Genomic DNA, 15,367 nt, shown 5'->3' with positions numbered 1-15,367 from the left:
GTTTGGGGTCTAGCTATACGTGCCATTAAGTGATAAATTGATAGTGTGGTGATTTCTGACAATTTGAGTTTGTGTTTGTTTATAGCAATGGATCCCGATCCCAACCGAGCAATAGCTGATGATGTGGAGAGTGTGGCGCTGCTCCGCGCAAGGGACAGACAGCGGCCGGACTCTCAACCTATTGCCCACAATCCGAATGATGAGGCTAAGCAAGCCTTTTATAGTGTGATGAATGATTGGTTTAACCAATACATTCGAACTAACACAGTTGTTCCACAACCTCCATTCCCGACTAATGCAACCTCAAGACCTACAATACCTTGATGAATCGACCAAATAAGGTCAAGTAAGCCCCAATGATGTAATTCGTAAACATGGGGCCACTTGAATTCAAAGCTACGGATAGCGACGATGCCGAGCAAGCTGAATTTTGGTTGGACAACACTATCCGGTGCTCGATGAGCTATCTTGTACACCCGATGAGTGCTTAAAGTGTACCATCTCCTTACTACGCGATTTCGCCTACTATGGGTGGAGTACTCGACTTCACAGCCTAGAGAGCAAGTAACTTGGGAGTTCTTTCTAACCGAAGTTTCAAAGAAGTATATCGATCGAGATTTATGGATCGAAACAAAAGGAATTCCTTGATCTTAAGCAAGGTTCCATGTCGGTTACCGACTACGAACAAAAATTTGTGAGGCTTAGCCAGACGCTGCTGAAAGTGTATTTCTTCGAAGTCGTGATGTGTAAACGCTCAAGATGGGTGAACGATGATATAAGTCGTATGTTGGCATTTTGGAAATCCGAGAGTTTGTGGCTCTTGTCGAGCGAGCGTGCAAAGCCGAGGAGTTCAAGATGGAGAAAAGAAAAGTCAAGTAGGAGTTTCAGAAGAGGTCTTCGGGAAGCCCTTCCCACGATCATCAAAGAAATTTAGAGATGGCTTAGGCGGTCTAGAGACATTTCGGCTTTTCTAGACGAGACCGCGATCGACCCCCTATGGGCACGCTGAGTCACTTCGATCGCCGGTGTTGGCAATGATCGTCGAGACGAGCGGAGTGCCAATATTGTGGCAAATGGCATTCGGGAGTTGTAGATTCCGTGACCGCTCTGTTACAAGTGCGGATCACCGATCATTCCATTAAGGATTGCCCGAGTTTATCTGAACAAAACGTAAATCAAAGTGGGAACCGTGTGCTACCACAACTCGAGGTAGGCCACCTAGAAATATGGGCAATGCTAGTGGCGGTCGAGAGGATCTAGAGATGCTACCATCGATCCGAGGCTCGTGCTCTGCTAAGACTTATGCCATACGCGTACGTGAGGATGCTTCCTCGCCAGATGTTATTACCGGTACTCTTACTCTCCTTTACACTAATGTGATTGCTTTGATTGACCCTGGTCCTATTCATTCTTATATATACGAAACCTTAGCATCCAGTAAGACCTTGCCCATTGAGTCTACTGAGTTTGTAATTCGGGTGTCAAACCCCTTGGGTCATTACGTGCTTGTTAACAAAGTGTGTAAGAAAAGTCCCCTAGTATTTCGAGGTTCTTGTTTTCCGGCGGACTTGACGCTTTTTCCATTCGACGAATTTGACGTTATTCTTGGTTTGGATTGGTTGACCATGCACGATGTGGTTGTAAATTGAAAAAGCAAGACCATTGATCTGAGGTGTACGAATAACGAGATAATTCGGGTTGAGTCTACGGACTTAAAAGGGTTGCCAACTGTAATATCAGCAATGTTGGCCCAGAAATACGTATGAAAAGGGTGCGAAGCATACCTTGCGTATGTTCTAGATGACAAGGAGTTAGAAAAGAAACCCGAATCTGTGCCAGTGGTTTGTGAATACCCGGATGTTTTCCTTGAAGAATTGCTGGGTTTACCACCTGTTCGGGAAATAGAGTTTGGCATCGAATTGGTACTTGGTACCATTCCAATTTCGATAGCTCCGTATCGTGTGGCACCAACGGAATTAAAGGCCTTGAAAGCTCAGCTGCAAGAATTGGTGGATAAAGGTTTTGCTCGCCTGAGTTTTTCACCATGGAGTGCACCAGTGTTGTTGTGAAAAAGAAGGATGGAACCATGAGGCTGTGCATCGACTATCGTCAGCTTAATAAAGCGACGATAAAGAACAAATATCCGTTACCGCGTATCGATGATTTGTTCGATCAACTGAAGGGAGCCTCAGTGTTCTCGAAAATAGATTTGAGATTGGGCTATTCTTAGTTGCGAATTTGAGATTCGGACGTACCCAAAACGGCCTTCAGAACGAGATATGGTCACTACGAGTTCCTAGTGATGCTGTTTGGGCTTACTAATGCCCTGCAGATTTATGGATTTGATGAATCGGATCTTGCACCATGTTTGGATTGGTTCGTAGTCGTGTTCATTGATGACATCTTGGTCTATTCAAGAAATGAGGCCGAACATGCTTGAACACCGAGGTTAGTCTTGCGAATCTTATGGGATAAGCAATTATATGCTAAGTTCAACAAGTGTGAGTTCGGTTAAGAGAGGTTAGCTTCTTGGGACATGTGGTATCTACATCGGGTATTCGAGTCAACCGAACAAAATTTCAGCCATACTTAATAGGAAGCCTCAGAAATATTACTAAGGTTCGAGCTTTTGGGGCTTGCGGTTATTACCGACGATTTGTAAAAGGTTTCTCAACGATAGCCACGCCAATGACGGCTTACTCCAAAAGGATGTTAAGTTCGAATGGACGGAGAAATGTCGAAAAGTTTCGATCAACTGAAAACTTATTTGATGAAGCCCCAATTCTAGTGCAACCCGAATCGGCAAAGAGTTTTTCATCTATAGTGACGCCTCCCTACTTGGGTTAGGTTGCGATTGATGCAAGAAGGTCGAGTTGTGGCCTGTGCGTCGAGGCAATTAAAGCCACATGAGAAAAATTATCCGACCCATGGTCTCGAATTGGCTGCCATCGTATTCGCCTTAAAGATATGGCGACATTACTTATTTGGTGAGAAGTGCCATGTGTATTCGGATCATAAAAGTCTCAAATATTTGATGACTTAAAGAGACTTAAATCTGCGATAAAGACGTTGGCTCGAGCTGTTAAAGGATTATGAGCTGGTCTTTGACTATCACCCGGGAAAGGCGAATGTGGTTGCGGATGCCTTGAGTCGTAAATCATTATTAGCTTTACGATCGATGAACGTGCACTTGTCTGTTCGATCCGACAATGTGTTAGTAGCTGAATTGAAAGCCAAACCATTATTGATACGTCAAATTCGTGAAGCTCAGAAAGTCGACGATGAGCTGGTTGCAAAATGGGCTGAGTGTGTTCCGAACAAGGAATCGAAGTTTCAAATCAATGATGACGATTGTTTGAGGTTGAGAAATCGACTGTGTGTTCCAAAGAATTCGGAACATATTTCGATAATTCTGAAAGAAGCCCATTGTAGCCGAATGGCAATCCACCCGGGGAGTACGAAAATGTACAATGATTTGAAACGTCAGTTTCGGTGGCATGGTATGAAACGAGACATCTCCGACGTCGTTTCGAGGTGTTTAATATGTCAACAAGTGAAAGCGGAACATCAAGTGCCTTCAGGATTACTTCAGCCGATCACGATACCCGAGTGGAAATGGGATCGAGTCACAATGGACTTTGTATCCGAACTACCATTGTCAGAGAGTAAGAAAGATGCGATTTGGGTCGTTGTAGATAGATTGACTAAGTCGGCTCACTTTGTCCCCGTACGTACGGATTTTTCAATGGACAAACTAGCCGAATTGTACGTTTCTCAGATTGTGAGATTACACGGGGTGCCTATTTCCATCGTGTCGGATAGAGATCTGAGATTTACCTCGCGATTTTGGAAGAAGTTGCGAGAGGCTCGGTAATGAAGTTGCATTTCAAGACCGCCTTTCACCCCCAAACCGATGGTCAATCCGGCGGATGATTCAGATACTTGAGGATATGTTAAGATGTTGCATCCTCGAGATCAATGGTTCATGGGAATGGTATTTGCCTTTGATTGAATTCGCTTACAACAATAGTTTTCAATCAAGTATTAAGATGGCACCTTACGAGGCCTTGTGCGGGCGTAAATGCCGTACACCATTGTGTTGGACGGAGCTCGGTGAAAGCAAAATTTTCGGGTGGACTTGATTAAAGATTTGAATGAAAGTGATAGTGATCCGTGAAAATCAAGATAGCCTCCGATCGTCAAAAGTCGACGCGGATCTGAAGCGTAAAGACATCGAGCATCGTGGGAGATAAAGTGTTTCTCAAGGTTTCGCCTTGGAAAAGATACTCAAATTCTACCGTAAGGGCAAGTTGAGCCCGAGGTTCATTGGGCCATATGAGATATCCGGCGAGTCGGTCCGCTTGCATATCGTTTGATTTTGCCCCGAACTTGAAAAGATTCATGATGTCTTTCATGTTTCGATGCTTTGACGCTATAGATCTGATCCGTCACACGTAATTAGTCTATCAGAGGTTGAAATTCAATCCGATATGAGTTATGAGGAAGAACCGGTTCGTATCCTATCACGTGAAGTGAAAGAGTTGCGAAACAAGCAGGTTCCGCTAGTGAAAATGTTATGGCTCAAACACGGGATGGAAGAAGCTACTTGGGAACCCAAGAGCTCTATGAAAGAGCGTTACCCAAACCCATTTATCGGTAAGATTTTCGGGGACGAAAATTTCTTAAGTGGGGGAGAGTTGTGACAGAATATTATATTCAAATACTTCGGTGATTCGGTTTAGTGGTCCCGAAATCGCTTTCCGACTAGGGTCAATTTAGGGATGTCACAGAATACGAGATATGAGAATGAATATATGAAATGTATAATCTATACAGGTACGTTTGTATCTTACTAAATTTCTGAATATGAAAGACTCTGTTTCTGTGAAATAATGAATGCGAAGTATGTATGAAATCATGGAAATGAAATATGGCATGTATACAAGCAAATGAGCATGGTTAGGCTCATGAACTATTCTATGAAATGGTTATGAATTCTTGCTGTTGATTTGTACTTTATATGATTTAATAGTTAAACCAATTGTATTTGGCTTACTAAGCTCTTTGTAGCTTACTCTGGGTGATTTATGTCTATTTTACAGTTATCGTAGCTACTGAAGGCTTGAGAATTGTGACAGCCCAAAATTGACCCTAGTCGGGATGTGGTTTCGGGACCACAAAATCGAGGCATAAAAATAATTTAAAATTTATTTTGATGCCTATGATATGTGTTAATTTGTGTGTGGCATTTTTGATGATTCGATTTAGTGTTATAAAGGTGAATTTCACTAGAAAGGACCTAGTAGTAAACTTTGAAAGTATGATGGGGAAATGTGTGATGACTAGTTAATCATGCATGCAAAAATAAGGATTTGCATGTCAAATTTCCCCAAAAGGAAGCTTAGTGGCCGGCCATGACAAGGGTTATGGCAAAGAAAACATGTTGAAACATGTTTTGTTAATGGATGATGAGGAAATGATTTAATAATTAAGTTGTGGGAAGAGAAGAAAAAAAAATGTGTGTGAGTGTGGCTTCCCCCCATTGCCGTGTATGTGAAAGAAAAACAAGAAAAAATTGTTCATCCTTGTTCTTTCCTTCTTGGCCGAAAATACTAAGGGAGAAGATAGGAGTTTTGCTTCATGCTTGGCTTGGAAGAGAACTAGAAGGAGATTTGGTCATACTTGCATCAAGATTAAGGTATGTTTGAGGTTGTGTCACGAGATTCATGTTTGTTTTGGTTGCTAACTTGATGTGCATGTTAGCCATGGTTCAAATCCTTGTTATTCCATGAAAATGGTGTTTGGCCAAGGTTGATATTGTGTTAAAGCCATTGCATGCTAAATGTGAAGCTTGTTGATGATGCATGTAATGAAGGATTGACTACTCTTGAAATTTCTTTTAGTATTCTTGAGTAGGACATTGAATTCTTTGTTTAACCATGACCAAAGTTAAAAGGGTATGGTTGTGATGTATTCGCCATGGTGCATTCATGAGCATGATTTATGCTTGTTACTTGATTGGTAAAATTTGTGTTTGGATGGGTATGAACCCCTTGAGATTGACCTTGCACCTATATGTGTGTATATGTTTGCACATGATGTTTTGGTTATGAAGTAAGTGATAAATATGTTTGTTTAAAGAAGAAAATGTTGAAGAATGGTTGTGAAATTGCAAGTACATTCGCCTAGTACACATATGATGTGAAAATCTTGGAATTTATTGTTGATTTGGTGCAAGAATGACTAAGTATAATCGGCCATATGAGTGCTTGATGCTATATTATAAGTATTGAGCTACAATATGTAAAGCATTAGCTAGTAAAATGTGTGCCATTCATGTGTGGTGTTAAACATGTAATTGGCCTCAACATCAACATGCATAATCGGCCATGAATGAGTACCTAAGAGGTTGTGTTGTTCGGCCATGAGTAAGCATGTTGAAGGCTTTGTATGTTGAGTCGATTCATGAATTCCGTACTTATGTGACTTTAATGTCTAGTGAATATATGTGGGCTAAGTGCCTTGAGTTCTTCTTTTCGATACTCAAATGATTGAATCAAATTATTTGTTAAATTAAGCTAAGAGCAAAGGGGGACCAAATCCGATAAAGGGAAGGAAAAAGTAGTCGAATAGCCATCGGAATCGTTCGACAACATCCGAGGTAAGTTTTCAAGTATCGAAACTTAGATTTTGATTCGATTGAATGAGGTAATAAGCAATCGAAATTCTGCCCTTGTATATGGCCATTGAGCCGAAATGATATTTTTGTTAAGTGAATTGTGCATAAAAGTTTTGTTGTGAAAGTGAAACAAATATGTGCATGAATGTTCGAGTGATATCCAGGCTAAGCCCGAAGGCCGTTGTGCGAATTGTGATATCCGGGCTAAGCCCGAAGGCAATTGTGCGAGCTATGATATCCGGGGTAAGCCCGAAGGCAATTGTGCGAGTTGTGATATCCGGGTTAAGTCCCGAAGGCATTTGTGCGGGTTACCATAACCGGGCTATGTCCCGAAGGCGTTTGAACGAGTAGCTATATTCGGTTAAACTCCGAAGGTATGTGATTCGAAATTTATAAGCTGCTGGAAAATTTTCAGTTAATGCACTTGTGAAATTCCCAACAAGGTATGTTTTGTGTGTGCTTTGCACACTATGAGTAAGTGCGTATGAATATTCGCCCAATGATAAACGAGCTATCGGCCTTAACTAAGCCGTTGTTTGTGTATGAAAATAAGAGTTGGGATTGTGAAGTAAGCATGTCTTTGAGAAATTGTGCATATGAATTATTGTTTAGCTACTTGAATGCTATGCTTTGGTTGTGTGTATATTATGGCTCAAACTTACTAAGCATAAATTGCTTACTCCGTTTCTTTGTTTCTCTGTTTATAGATTTTGCTCGTTAGCGATCGGATTCGGGATCATAGAAGTTGAAGTCAACCACACTATCAAAGCCCCTTTTGGTACTCCTTTAGTTGAGTTCGGATATGGCATGTATAGGACTACCTCGGTTGTTTTAAGTACTTGTGTTGTATATGTGTACGGCCATGCGAAAATGGTTCGTAATAGTGGAGTATGGAATTAGACCATTTGTGGTTTGTAATTATATATGGTTTCATGATGTGATTATGGATTGGAATGGGAGTGTTGGTCACATGATCAGCCATTGGAATGGCTAAATATGATCATATGTGGACCTAAGTATGACTAGACTATAGTTGATCCATGGGAACTACAACATAGGTAAAGCCTACCTTTATAACAGATGCTGCCAGCTGCAGTGACGTGGATGGAGAAAATCACCAAAATTTGTAGGAATGGTGTTAAATAGTGAATAAATTATGTGATCGAACCTTGACGAGTCTATTTTCATATGAAAGTAACGAAACGATCATATGATCAGTATACCGAGAGATATTAAAGTTCTCGTGAGACAGGGCCAGAACGGTTTCTGGGTCCCCTGTCGCGACTTTGAAAATTTTCCATAAATTATCCAGAATGAATTAGAAGTCATGCCTTAAATGTGCAGATTCCTTTTTGAGTCTAGTTTCATTAGAAATAAACGGCATCAGTATTGAAACCCTGTACAGAGAGATATTCAAGTTGTAATGCGCGAAGGTCAGTGTAGTCAACCCCTGTAACATGGGTGACTTTAACTAATAAACTGTACCAATTGGCCCGACCAAAAATTCTAGAAATAAATCCAGGGATGGATATATGAGTCTAAATTCAGGGAAAATTTACGGAATCAGTTTCCAAGTTTTGTAACTCGAGATATGCTTTTTAAGGCAACAGTGACGCAGTTTTCCAGCTTGCCTGGGAATGTCAAGTTGGTCGGTGCTATAAGTGGTTTTGGCTTGTTAACCCCTCGTGTCCGACACCGGCAACGGTCTCGGGTTCGGGGTGTTACAAGAATAGTTGAGGATTGTCACCACACTATCTAACTCATTTTGGTACTTTTGAAAGTGTAAATATTTTAATTATGGTATGTATAGGCTGGAATGTCTATGTATTTAAGTTTTGATATGTATAGATATTATGCCATGAGAGTTGGCTAACAAATGATATGTTTGTGCTTAGTTTTAGTATGGATTTGAATAAGTTATTGAAAGATGATGGTTTAGTTATAGTAAAGCATGTTTTGAGCATGGAATTGGCTGAAAATTTTGGTATAAATGTTGTTTAATGTTGCTTGTAGAAATGACCAAAAAGGGGTGGCAATTTGGCTTAAACCAAGCCTGCATTGTGCCACACGGCTAGGGCATACGGGCATGCCTTGTGGCCGTGAATGCAAAGCAGTAACCCCCCTAAGATCACATGGTTAAGACACATGAGCATGTCATATGGCCGTGGGCTTAAGCCAGTAGCTAGCTAAGTATCACACGACCATAGCACACGGGCGTGTCTGTTGGCCGTGAGTGAAAGTTAGTATGTATGCCTTATTTTGGCACGGCTAGTTCACGTAGGCATGTCTGGTGCCCGTTTGAGGCACACAGCCTAGTCACACGGGCTTGTGACCTCAACAAAATTGAAAAATTTTCTGAGTTCTGAAATTTATGAATGTGTTCTGTTTAGTCTTGACTATCCTTAAAAATATGTTTTAGGTCTCGTAGGCCTTCATAAGAGATGGACTGTAGATGATTGCCTATGTATTAATGTTATGTGATATCTGTGATTCTGAATTGGTCTGAAATGTTCTGTCTATCTGGTAATGCCTCGTAACCCTAATCCGATGATGGTTATGGGTTAGGGGTGTTACACACATGATCTTTTATTTTATTTTTTACGAGCATTTTGCTGAATGTACTACAATTTTTTAAGCATTCAATACTTCTTTTCAACTCCCCCAAACTTACTTTCAAAGAATTTTCTGAATAGTACTGAGTATAGTGTTTGGGATAATTTAAAGATAATTAAGAGAGAAATGATGGCTAAATATTGCAAGGGTTCAAATAAAAATAGGCCATATAGTCTCAAAGTTCGGTTTCAAAGGATAAAATTTAATCAAGGTTGGCTTGAAAGGCTCCAACAGTCCAAACAAAATTTTCCTAAATCATTTTCAACATTCCATGCTTCCTAGGATTTCGCTTCAAGAAACTCTACTAAGTCAATTTTAGAGACTTAAACTTTCATGCATACCTATCTTTCCTAAGGAACTAAAAATTTTACGATACGATTCGCATTCTTTATTAAAAATACACTTATGCCATATTTTATTTAACATAACAACTATTTAAATAATTGAACTTTATTTATACTGAAGTTTAGCATACTCAACAAAATTTCAAATTTTTGAACAAAATATAACCTAATCATAACTGGAAAAAAATTATTCTGAGTGGAAATAATTTCAATTTTTCGGTCCCCCTACTAAAGATGAACAATGTCCTCATTGTTAAAAGTGAATAGATACTATACACCAGGTAGCATTCTAGAAAAGAGGAGGTGAGTCAATTTGACTACTTAATTACCAAGCTTTCTCTAAATCCAATCCTAGACATGTATATATCTATTGCCACACTTTATACTTCGCGACTTGTTCGTTTTTATTAATGATTTCCACCTCTTGTTTTATTATACGAAAATAAAAATTCCTAATTATACTTAATCATAAAATAACCTAAGAATAGAAATAAAATAAATTCAAGATCCCCCCTTTTATTTATTTGCAGATCCTTCCAAATTTGACTCATATTTTGCTCCATCATCTTTTTTTTTTGCATGAATCACTTTACTCCTTCAAAAGTGGACTTCATGGTTCAAATATGAAATCTGGAAACTCAAGCACAAAAATAAATGTGTCATTGTATATTTTCGTAAGAGTGCTTCTCATTGAGTCATCCCTTATTTTCGAATATCTCTAGTAAGCTTGTTGCTTCCACTGCATATGTTGCATTATGTCCATCAACTTTGACAGCTCATATCAAAGATCTAGGCGAGGCGATTGAGTTCTGAACATTGAGGTTGCGACATCAGGTTCGACTTCTGGTTCCATTGGTTTTGTCTTATTAGGGATTTCAGCTAATTCTATCGGTTCAATCTCTTTGGGATCTTCTTCTTCTTCTTTTTCGGGATCCTCACTTTCTTCAATTCGTTATTGTAGAATAGAGTCTCCAGCTATTCAGTAGAGGTTCCAATCTTTGATTGTGCCCTGGCTATAACCTGTCTTCTTTACATTTGCAAGAATTTTAGCTTTCAAGTAAAAAATTTATATCGTAAAGGGAAAGTAAGCTGGGCTAGAACATCTAGCAGCACAATTTCGCATTTCTCTCATGATGATTTTTCCCACATTAATGGTCTTTCCAGTTAAAATTGAATGTAATAAGACCATTTGCTTTAATGAAATTGTAGACCCATGTGGAATAGGCATAAGCTTAATGGGATGAAATAGAACCATACCTTCGCAAGTGGTGTCAAATATTCTCTTCGACAAGTGTGAATTCCTTGTTTTGACACGGTCCAGTTTGAACCTGGAACTGTAAGTTCCTCGAGAATTTCTTGCAGACTTTCAGACTCAATATTGCTCATCAAGGAAGAATATTTGTCGTTTTCAAAATTAGGTAATTCAAAGAATTCATTAATAGCGTTTGAGGTTATCGGTAGCTTGATCCTGTGAACTGAAACTTTCGTCAACTCGCTTAAGATTAAATTCGCATAGAATTCACGCACTAACTCCTCATCCACACTAGGTCTTTTCTCACAAAAAAACTCCCAATTGAGAGTTTCAGCAACCTGACGAATGCGTGCCATGAAATTAATGTAGTTTCTTTCTTTCAATGTAAAGTCTTTCTCTGGATGCATCTGTTGATTCTTGAAACTACTTTCGTATCTCGCTTTGGCTTCTTCACAATAAAATTTGTTTTGTGATTCATAAATTTGGGCAAAGGCGCAAGTTCTCTTACGAGGCATGATTAACCTGAATATAAGATGGAAACAATTATTTTCTCAAAAATTTAATTAGTATAAACTATTAATAATTCAATAAATTGAAAAATTAAATAATTAATCAAAATTAAAATTTAGGAGAAAAATTTGTCTTACCGTCCTTTTTATAAAAATTAAGAACTCCTAAAAAAATAATTATAAATCAAAAGATGTTAATTTAGGATAGGTTGGAGTTGTCGACTAAGGATGTTGGTATGAGGCTAGTGTGCTGCACGGATGTGGGTGGGAACAGGCAACAGCATGGGTGCACGCGAGCTGGGGCTAGGAGCAACACTAGGCACGTAGATCCTTGCAGGTATGTCGAGTAGGTTGGACGAGCTACTGGAGCTGGTACGTGCAGCAAGTGCAGCGCCAATGTAACAACACATTTTTTAGTGAAATCGGAACAGTGGTTTCGGGACCACAAATTCGACCCAAAAATATGATTTATTTTTATTTTCTTACGTGGCCCGTAATATGTTAGAAATGACAGGTGAAAATGTTGATATGAAAATTTTATCGATTAAGTGCTTAATTACGAGAAGGACTAAACCGCATAAAATGTGAAAGTTGAATTCCAGTAGCTATAAGGATCAAATAGTTATGGAATTCAAAACTAGAGGTCCTTATATAGTAATTAGACCATTAAAAAAAGTATGTAGAATTTTCTTGGTGACTTATCCATGGAAATATAGAAAAAGGGAAAGGATTAAATTAGAAATAGCAAAATACTTAATTAATTAAAAGATGAAAAGAAAATATATCATCTTATTTTTATCATCTTCAACCTAAAAACACATGGAAACCCTAGGTGAGAGAAAAGAAACTTTCAAGGCCTAATTGGATCTGAACAACACTAATTCGAGGTTAGATCGAGGAAAAGAAAAGGTTTCGGATTAGTAGACCTTTTATGTGAACAAGTGTCGAGGTAAGTTCATGTAACATAATCAAGCATGCAATTATGTTAATTGAATGTTGTGTTTGTATATAATGTGATTTATATTGATGTGCTTTACTTGTATACCACGATGAAAAAATTGATACAATGCTTGAAATGGTGATAAAGTGTTAAGTCCCGATTGAATATAAATTTTGATGATTATGTACGCTTTCCCAAAACTAATAAGGTCCTGCATTTATTGCGGATGGGATTTAGCTTGGAAAAGTGATCCCATTGACCTTGTTATAGAAAGGATTTAGCCTGGACGGGTAATCTCAATATAATACCTCTCAAGCATACGTTATGATTATGGTTTAGCCTAGACTGGTAATCCTAATTGAGCTCCCCTGAGCTTACATTAAATAAAGGATTTAGCTTGGACTGCAAACCCTGTTACGCAATATGTGGCTCTAGAGAGTGTTTCTTGGTTAAGTGCCCTAATGGGTACCCTTAAATAAGAAATTGACGGGTTATGGAATCGTACACTTCGACTGTACTACTTAAGCATCCATCGGAATTTAATGATTCAATGGACATAAAACTCTTGACATGGCATGAAAATCTTGAGATGAAATGATAATTACTTGAAAGAATATTGCATGAAGAGCTCATCTATTCTTACTTGATATACATGTAAACTTTGAGACTAACATGTTTGATTGGATGCATGTGTTTATGAAATTTAACCTAATGGGTGGAAAACTTGTTATTGTATGCTTAGATTTAATAAACAGGATTGGTAAGTTCAGTTTCCATTATACGAACTTACTAAGCATGTAATGCTTACTCCGTTTATTTTTCCCCTATTTTATAGTACTCGAAAGCTCACGAGGGTTGGAGATCACTTGAGCATAGTCACACTATCAACTAGAACTTTTGGGTATAATTAGTAAAAATCATTTTGGTATAATGGCAAGTATAGGTCAACTTGGCCAATAGTGGCTTGAAATATTATTTTGTAACCTAGCCATTGGAATGGCTAGTAATGGTTCATTTTGGTATGACTAAGTAGATTATTAAGATATATATTTACACGTGTTATGCTAAGAATATGTGATCAACATTGTGAATGCCTAAGTTAAACTAAGGTAAGGTTGTGATCATGTATGCCTGTAGTGTAACAACTTAGTTTTGACCCTAGTCGGAATAGTGGTTTCGGGACCACAAATCCGAGTTAGAAAAATATTTTAATATTAATTTCTGTGTATTTGGTAAGTGAATTGACATGTGTGAAAGTCTCGAGTGAAAATTTAACTGTTTGTGTGCTTAATTTGTAAAAAAGACCTAATCGCATAAAATATAAAAGCTGTGTGCTAGATGTTTAAGTGCTTATTTGAGTTGGCTTTCTAGAGTAAAGGTCCTTATGTGGTTATTTGACCATTGGAAGTTTGAATGGACTTACAAGGGCATGTGTTAGGTGAATTTATAATTGTTTATAAAAGGGCAAAATAGAAAAAAGTTTATTAAAGTAATTTATATGAAAATAAATTAAAAAATCATGTCATATATGTGTTTATACACCAAAATTGAAGAACAAAAAGAAAGAATAAACGCTTTTAGGTTTCAGCACATGGAAGCTTAAGTTGGGGTCGTTTTTACTTCGGTCTTTGATAATTTCTACGTTTTTGAGATCGTTGCTAAGTGTACTATAAAGCCCATGCCTCAATTTCTGAGTTTGTTGATGATTTGAAAATGTGTCATGGATGAATTCATGAGTTTTGTGTTGTTAAATGTATGAAAGCTTGATGTTGAGTTTGAATGTTTTGTCTTTGGATTTTAGTTGGATTTGAGTAAATTGGGCTAATTTTGAAAATGTTATTTTGAAGGACTAAAATGTGAAATAAATGAAATGTGTGGACTAGTATGAGTACTAAAAGAATTCGGCCAAGCATAAGTATACGCAAATTATGTGTATTTTGTGATTTTGAGAAGGGACTAAAGTGTCAAAATGTGAAAATATGAGGGCTAAATTGTAAAATGCCCTAAATATGTGTTTATAGATGGAATTGTATTAATTGGTGAATAAAAGGGTTAATTTTGAAAACCTATAGATCAAGAAAGGAGGAATTCAGACTTAGATCGAGGAAAGTCGAAGGTTATCGAGTAGATAGTCCGAGTCGACAAATTCCAAGTACGAGGTAAGTTCGTACTTAAAATATAATGCTAAGTATGTTTTGATGTCTTTATTATACATAGCTTGTATATAATTGAATTGGATAATATGGTGATGAAACGAAAGTTTTGGCACTAAGTGTGCGATTTAAACTAGCTTGGGCACTAAGTGTGCGATTTAACTAGCTTCGGCTATTTGAGGCACTAAGTGTGCGATACTGACTTAGTCTCGATTATTTGAGATGGCACTAAGTGTGTAAAAATATTTAGCTTCGGCTAACCTTATAGCACTAAGTGTGCTGATGTATAAAATACGAATAACTTATGGAAAGTCTTATAACGTTCGACATGAGGTAAGTACAAAAGTGAATAAGTACGGGAAGCTTCAGGTATGTATAAAGCCTAAGTGGTAGATGTTATGTATATGAATCTCATTGAGTTGATATAGTTATATGGATTGAAATTGTGCAAATACTCATAGGTTATCATTTTATGTTCATATACTATGAATGTTTTGAGTACAAGCTTACTAAGCTTTTGAAAGCTTACTCTATGTGATTACTGTCTGTTTTACAGTTATCATAGCTACTGAAGGCTCGAGGATAGTTGAGGATCGTCACCACACTATCAATCTCATTTTGGTACTTTTGAAAATGTAAATATTTGAAGTATGGCATGTAAAGGCTAGTAGCTGCGAAGTATGTTTTGTGATGTTTATATATTTTGTCATGTGATTTGGCTAATTTGTGTTTGAACTTATGGTTGAGAAAGGCTTATGATATGTGATGTTAATTTTCAACTATGGCATGAATGATATATGTTTTAGCATAAAGAATGGTTGATTTTGTTGTACATGTATGTTTGTTTCCTTGTTGAAGGTTGACACATAATGGGGTG

This window comes from Gossypium arboreum, chromosome 8, assembly GCF_025698485.1.
Source record: "Gossypium arboreum isolate Shixiya-1 chromosome 8, ASM2569848v2, whole genome shotgun sequence".
Lineage (NCBI taxonomy): Eukaryota > Viridiplantae > Streptophyta > Magnoliopsida > Malvales > Malvaceae > Gossypium > Gossypium arboreum.
The sequence above is the reverse complement of the archived record's forward strand: the minus strand, read 5'-3'. Positions refer to the sequence as shown.